The sequence below is a fragment of the Ovis canadensis genome, chromosome 8, assembly GCF_042477335.2.
Source record: "Ovis canadensis isolate MfBH-ARS-UI-01 breed Bighorn chromosome 8, ARS-UI_OviCan_v2, whole genome shotgun sequence".
NCBI classification, from domain to species: domain Eukaryota; kingdom Metazoa; phylum Chordata; class Mammalia; order Artiodactyla; family Bovidae; genus Ovis; species Ovis canadensis.
The window spans coordinates 32,667,233-32,675,154 of NC_091252.1; positions in this window are offsets into that span (position 1 = coordinate 32,667,233).

A 7,922-nucleotide genomic window follows, 5' to 3' on the forward strand; every position below is an offset into this window, starting at 1 on the left:
TGCTGGCATATAGAGTACAGCACTTTAACAGCATCATCTTTTATGATTTGAAATAGTTCAGCTGGAAATCTATAACCTCCACTAGCTTTGTTTGTAGTGATGCTTCCTAAGGTCCATTTGACTTCACACTCCAGGATGTCTGGTTCTAGGTGAATGATCACACCATCATGGTTATATGGGTCATTAAGATCTTTTTTGTATAGCTCTTCTGTGCATTCTTGCCACCTCTTCTTAATATCTTCTGCTTCTGTTAGGTCCATACCATTTTTATGGTTTATTGTGCCTATCTTTGCATGAAATGTTCCCTTGGTATCTCTAATTTTCTTGAAGAGATCTCTAGTCTTTCCCATTCTATTGTTTTCCTCTATTTCTTTGCATTGTTCACTTAGGAAGGCTATCTTATCTCTCCTTGTTAGTCTTTGGAATTCTGCATTCAGATGCATACCTGTGCAAGTATTAAATTAAAAAAATTAATTGTGTTCCTTAAAATACTAAAGCAAAGTCTTTTCTTAAAAGTATATTTTACCCTAAGTGTTCTGTCTTCATTCTCATTGGATTTGTTTATTATGCTAGTTATTTCAAATTAATTATTTTAACTAAACTTTTAAAGTTGATTTTGCTGTTTCAGAGTTCAAGTTTGTTGCGAATTCACTAATGTATTTCCTAGCAAGTAAAATGTTTCCTCAGTTGATTATATTAAAATAATTTACATTTGTATGATGGGTAAAGTACATCTGTGAACCTTATGCCACATATTTATAGCAGGCTAGCTGCTTTATGTCACCTTTCTCAGAAACCCAAGCAAATGGAAAAACGACCAGATCTTATGTTGTTTGCAGCTGTGGCAGTGGGAATGACAATATTGGTGGGTCTCGTGTTGAGCTTTATGCCAACTTTTTCACTCTCCTCTTTCACTTTCATCAAGAGGCTTTTTAGTTCCTCTTCACTTTCTGCCATAAGGGTGGTGTCATCTGCACATTTGAGGTTATTGATATTTCTCCCGGCAATCTTGATTCCAACTTGTGCTTCTTCCAGCCCAGCGTTTCTCGTGATGTACTCTGCATAGAAGTTAAATAAGCAGGGTGACAATATACAGCCTTGACGTACTCCTTTTCCTATTTGGAACCAGTCTGTTGTTCCACGTCCAGTTCATGTGAACCTCAACCCATAAACCTATAAGCAATCTTACTTTCTCCTAGTCTCCCTAAGAATTAATTTATTGTCTCCAATCTGCTATCCACTATTCATTCTCTCCTTGCCCCTTAACAATGGAATTGGTGTTCCTGGATCCCAGCTATAAGTTCACATTTCTTAGCGTCTTTTTGTAGCTAGGAGTACCTACGAGATGTAAGAGAAAGTTGTTTGGCAAGACTTCTAGGAGTGTGTGGAGTGAGGGGGAGAGGCACAGATTAGCGCTGGCCAGGCAAGTCCTGCCCCAACTGTGGGAGGCTGTGTAGTCCAGGTTAGTAATGGACAGACATTGATAGCCTTTAAATTGGTAGCACAATCAAATTTGAACTTTTAAAATATTCTTTTCACTAATCTATGGAGAATGGATATGGGGAGACAATTTAGGAGGACTGATTGGGGGAGCAGTGATAATGGGTCAAGTGAGTGGATTGCAGGAGACAGAGAAAGCAAACAAACCCACATGAGACTCTGGAGGTAGAAGCAATGGTGCTGTTTGTTTCTGTGAATGAGGAATACTTAGGTATCAAGGAGGACCTGTCCTCTAGGAGAAACTAGATATGACATAACAGAAAAGAAGCAAGTAGGGAAGACAATGATCACAGGAGCTAATTAGCTGACTGGTCATCATAAAACATCCAACTTGAGGTGTTAATTAAGGAGTTGAATATTTGCAGCTGGAGTTCAGAAGTGAAGCATGAAGTATACATCTGGAGGAGTTGGCACAAGAAAATCACATGAGAAAAGGGGGCCACTGAAGGAGAGGGTGGAGAATAAGGACCAAAAAGCATCAGCGCTTTTCCCTGGGGAGGTGGACATTTAAACTTGGGTGGAAAAGAAGAAGCCAGAAAAGTGGTGAAAAATCAGGAGTGTTATCACAGAAGCTAAGAATGAAAGAGCAGACATTTGTGTCAAATGTTAATGAGAGGTCAAAGACTTTGGAAAATGAAAGTTTTCCACTAGCTTTTAGCAAATTGGCCCTCCTGAGGAAGTGCGTTCTTGGTGGAGAAATGAGATCAAAATTGAGACTGGAGTGGGCTGAGGCAGAAGTGAGTGATGAGTGGGGACCACATCTAGGGGCCTGGCAGTTTTTCCTCGTGTGGGGTTGTGAATGTCAGAGAGAGGCAGCAGCTCACAGGGAATGTGGGATTCAAGGTGGGAGGTGTGTTTCTAAAAATCGGGGAGACCAAATCTTGTTTGGATGCCATTAGGATGCTTGTTAGACCTTATTTCAGCTGGAGTAGAGTCTGCAGTGTAGGAACATTTACCGATTCAGATAAATCTGAAAGAATAACTGCTGTCTTGCTCACTGCATTTGTACGAACTATCTAATATGAATATTTTGTTGTTAAACTAAGTATCTTTGCCTTAGGGAAACTAATGCCTGAAATCTATAAAAACATATTTTGAATAGATACATCTCTTATTCCAGGACCATTAAGTTTTAAGGCAAATGTCATGGTAAATTTTTCTTAGCTGTTTGCTCAAGATTGATCTAGTTTCCTAACATTCTATAGTAGATAGGTGGTTTTTCTTTGGAAATGTAAGTTTTATCTGGATTAAAGAAATAGGGCCAAAAAAAAAAAAAAGAATTCAAGTAATTTCAACTAAAGTATCTACTCATTTTCCTTGAATATGGATGTCAGGTCTAATTGTTCAAAATATTACAATAAGGCTCATTGTAGAGGAATTATGAAACCCATTTAAAGAGGTGATGAGAAAACTGGGATTTTAATATTTCAGGGAGAAGACATTTGAACTACCCTCAAAGAATATAATTATAAGAAAGGATAAAAGGGAAACAGAAAGGAAAATAAAGCAAAGAAAGGCAAAGCTGTTTTAAGAAAACCTATCATCAAATCTTAGGAGAAATGGTTCTTCCTTTATTTGGTTATTCGTCATATGAATAATGCAAAAATGGTCTTATTTGATTTTAACATATCCTTAGTTCAAACTAAGTTTTAGGACCTGCTTCAAACAAGTGATTTTGCAATAAAATATTTCCTGGGCATTATCTGCATCGATCTATTTTCACAGAATTGTAGAATTTGAGAGCTGGTAGAAACTTTGGAGATCATATTGTCAGTCTCTCAGGAGTTCTCTTTCTTTTGGAGTGAAAACTCAGAAACAAAAATAGTAAAAAGCAAGGGGTATTAAGTCATTTGAGAGAGATTTTTTTTTCAAATAAAACTGCTTCATATACTCCTAAAATCCTTGCAGAATTACTTGAAAATCTTCAGAAAAAGGCTTGGCATCAATAAGATTGTTTCAAGTTAATTATCTCTTCCCTATATTTCGGCTCTTAATTTAGAGAATAGTAAAGATAAAATTCAAGAGTTGATTTTGTGGCTGCACATTAAAAATATTTTAAAGCATGCAAAGTATGCAATGTTGTGCAAATGGGAATGAGTGTCAATCTTGAGTAATAGCAAAAGTCAAAACAACAGGATAAATGAATTCCATAAGTTCTCAAACTGACCAGCAGGTGGGGGCCCAGATTGCTGCCAAAGAGTTTATAATTAGGAGAGAAAAAGAGACCTTAAAGTATTCTAAAATCCTTATATTTAGTCTATGTGGAAAAAAAAAATTCTGGAAATAAGCTCACTTGATTGTAAGTACCTCTGCTCAGACCTGCTCCCAGTGTGACACAGTGCTCCCAGTTTTAGAGAAATGCAAGATTACTTAATTCCCTTTTCACCAAACTTTAATTATCAAAGTAACTGAGTGCTCCTCACCAAAGTAGAGTTAATGGTAGAGAGTCCTCATGAATGTTTCTTTTTTGATATACAGTTTCTAGTACTTCAGCTCTTATTTTTATATGTATTTTTATATGCACTCTGATTATCTTCCTACAATGCCCAATTATATTTCCAAAGCACTGAAATATTTTTTATGTATCTTTGCTTGGTTTCTTTGCTTATCCATTCTTTTAACAAAGAAGTATGAAGAGACTTTTGTAAAATTAATTAAAAAAAATTACAGGTGTTTAGATGGTTATTAGCACAAAAAGTAAAACATTTTCAATACCAGCTTGGAAAACTGAAAACTAATCATAGTCCATTTTTTCAACCATAGGAGAGTTAAATTACTATTATACCAGTGAAAAATTGAGCAGTTTTCCCTACCGTGGTTTAGAATTTTGAGTTCATGAAACAGTGAAAATGATATGTTGTTTGTGGCATTAAATCTACTTAATTTGGAACCTTAAAATAATTTTGTATTCTTCCATTAAATCTTTAATGCATTTTCAGCACAAAATTTAAATATATTAATATGTCAAATATTGATTTTGTGTTAACATTTTAAGGCTATCTAAATCACATCGATGCTTTTTGGTAGATCTGAAAACAAGTTGATGTGTACTTTATTATCTACTCAATATTATGATTTTAAGTTAATTTGTTGACTGAAGAAGAATTACATCCTTCAAGTTCATTCGATTATGATAATCAGATTTCTAATACTGTGAAAAAGACTTAGTAAGATTCACGCACTTTTTATGAATAAATGATACAATTGTATTGCGCAGGCCAAAAAGTTTGTTCAAGTTTTTCCATAACATCCTATGGAAAAAAAGCTGAATGAATATTTTCTTTTTCACCTTTGAAATTACATGGTTAAATTCTGGTAGTCTCTTCCTCAGTGAGAGGGCTTTAAGAAAGGAAAGCACTACTTGATTAATGCTGGAAAAATGCCAATGAAAGGTTGATTTTGCATCTCATTGGTCTTATTTCCAGGGTAAAATGGATGAAAAAATATAGAATGTTAGAATCCCAGTCTGGTTCTGCAGAATGCTGTGCTAACAGAAAATTTGCTTTGGGGTCTATTTAAGAAAACACTTGATTTACTTATTTTTTTAAAACTTTTTATTTTGTATTGAGGTACAGCCAATTAGTAAAGTTGTAATAGATTCAGGTGAACAGTGAAGGGACTCAGCCATACATATACTTGTATCCATTCCCCCCAAAGAGTCGGACACAACTGAGTGACTAATATAGACACACATGCAAACATTCCCCCTCATATTACCTTTATAATTACTGAATATTTAGGGAAAAGACATGGGTTCCAGAAAGGGAAAGGGTGATGCTTTCTGAGGAGCTCAGGGATTTTTTTTCTTAATGGATCTGACAAGGGTTGTCCTGTTTTCCCTAAACATACTTCCTGTGTTTGGCAAAGGGGGGCTGGGAATGAGATAAGAGGGAAAAGGAGAAAAAGGGAAGTAGGAAGAAGAAAAAAAGTAGTTAGCAAGATGGTGAGCTAGTGGGAGAAAACTAGTTCTCTCTTGAGACTAAGTAGTCAGATTTATAGTATCTATTTCAGTCTTAGCTAGAGGTTTACTGACAGATCTTTGCCAAATCAAATCACTTAATTCTATAAGCCTTTTTTTTGCTCTTGGTGAAATATTATTGTTAGTATTTATGAAATGCAATGAGGATTTTATAAACATAAAGCCATGAATATTTCATGAAGATCTGGAGATATTTGGATCTAAGTATGTGTTATTGAATACAGCCAACTCTCAAATCTCACTTAGTGGGTTATGTGTAGATTTAGTTCAGGACTGATATCCCCTTGCTATGAAGTATATTTCTGAGCTGTTGCCCTTCACAAGTTAGTCAGTGTGTAGTTAAGGAAAGCGATCTAATTTAATTTCAGTCTGGGCAGTAAATCTCCTGCAATGAAGGTTGAGATATAAGGAAGAGGGGGAGTGGAGGAGGAGGAGGAGGAGGAGGAGGAACTAATTTGGGCTTTCATTCAATCATCAATCCAACATTTATTCAGCATCTGCTCCATTTGAGGGACTGTGTTAGAATTGGGAATAAAAATATGAATACTAGAGAAAGCCTGATGTGGTAATGTGGTAAGGCTTTGAGCTAGATTTGTGTTGCTAGTCCTTAGCCTTGAGCATGGTACTCAATCTCTTTGACCTGATATCTGTAAAATGAGGATAATACCTAGGTCAAAGAGTTGTTTTGAAAATTAAATGAGAAAAGCATTTTGAGTATGCACTCAGTATATGTTAGCTATGAAAATCAAGTCTCAGGAATCTATGGGGAATCTGGGTAAGTAACTGATGAATATAACATTGTGGTATCACCCAGACACACATGGTCTGTTAGGAAGACTCAGGAGATACACTGAAATCAGACTAGAAGATTAATGCAAATGGGAGAGGATGTTAATACTAGATTTGGAGGAGAATTTCATGCTAAGCCAAGGACCTATATTCCAGTCTGAAAAAACTTTGGTGTAAAATTTACAAGCGTCTAGTCTGAGTTTCAAGCTCAGATGATCTTTGAAAACTGTTTCCCTTGAGATATGAAAGAACTTAGTTTTACATCTTAAGCTTTTGACTCTTTAGCCCATTAAATATTTGATTTAATTTTTAGGGATCCCTTTATCCGATCAAAATTTTAAAAATCATTTTTACGTTTGACCGATTTTTGTCTACCTTCATTAGCCATATTTTTCAATTTATTCTGTACATTATTTTTTCTATTTTAAAATTGATCTCTTTATTTAGGGGATTTTGGAATTTCTTGGCCCTTGTAAAGTATGTTTATTTGCCTCACAATTTCCTTTCAGTGTGGGATATATTGTAGAAGAGAAAGCAGTGATTTAGGACAGGTGGCTCCAGGGTAGCAATGTAGCATGTAATGAAGTTTGTGGAAGAGAAGTCCTGTTCCCTAACTCTGTCACCTCCAGCAGACTAAGCAATCACTCTCAGCCTCATTTTTAAGACTCTTAAATATATGTATATCACATGGGATAATGAATATGAAAATGGCCAGCACACCAAAGATTCTGAACAATCTAGGTTGGTTCTAGTTTGTGCTCGTGGACAGAACTTCCCTTGGAGTTTACAATGATTTCCTTGTCCTCGAGGAAGCTGGCCTCACATTACAGATGGCCAAATCTTAGTATAGCACTGGCATCCAGTAGGCGACCGATATTTAATATTTGCATGAATAAACTAAAAAGTGAGACAATGAAAACCTCCACAACTAAAGCACAGCTTCTGTCTCCCTCGGCAGGTTGCAGGTATATGCTAAGGGCACGCTGGAGATGGCGTGGCTTGCTTATACCTCGATTAGTTGGTGTCTGGTTGTCCTGTGGTAAAAATTTCTGCTTCTAGTTAAGACATCATGAATTTGGTACCATAGAGCAGATGTGAATAATGGAGCCTGAAAGTCAGGTCAAAAGACATTTTCCACTAGTCACCTACTCACAGTCCTGCTTCTACAAAAAAATTAGGTGATAATAAATCTTTCCTTGAAAGCTTTCTGCTAAGAGACACATGAAAGGTTCCTGATACATTCGTTAGAATACTTGCTTCCAGAATAAATAGAAACAAAGGTATTAATTCTTTTTTGTTTAGGGTTATATTTTGCAAGGATTCTTTATCTCCATTCCCATCTCTCAATGCGAAATCAAACAAGTTAGCTGTGGTTGGGATCGATAGAATCCAAATTTAGTATAAAAATGGATCATCTCATTTACATAAACTAGATACAAGACGTACTTTTGTTGTTTCTATTTTCCCCCATGCTAAGAACAAAAGCTAAGTGCTCAGGGAATCTACCGTGGTTGATATGTTTGTCAGGATTGTGACTTAATAATTTGAAGAGACTTGAAAGTCAGAATAGGAAATGGTCTGTCAAATGTTAGACTGAGAAGTTTCCACTCTATGAGCTGGTTCTTAAAAAGAGCTCCCTGAATCATGAAGGAAA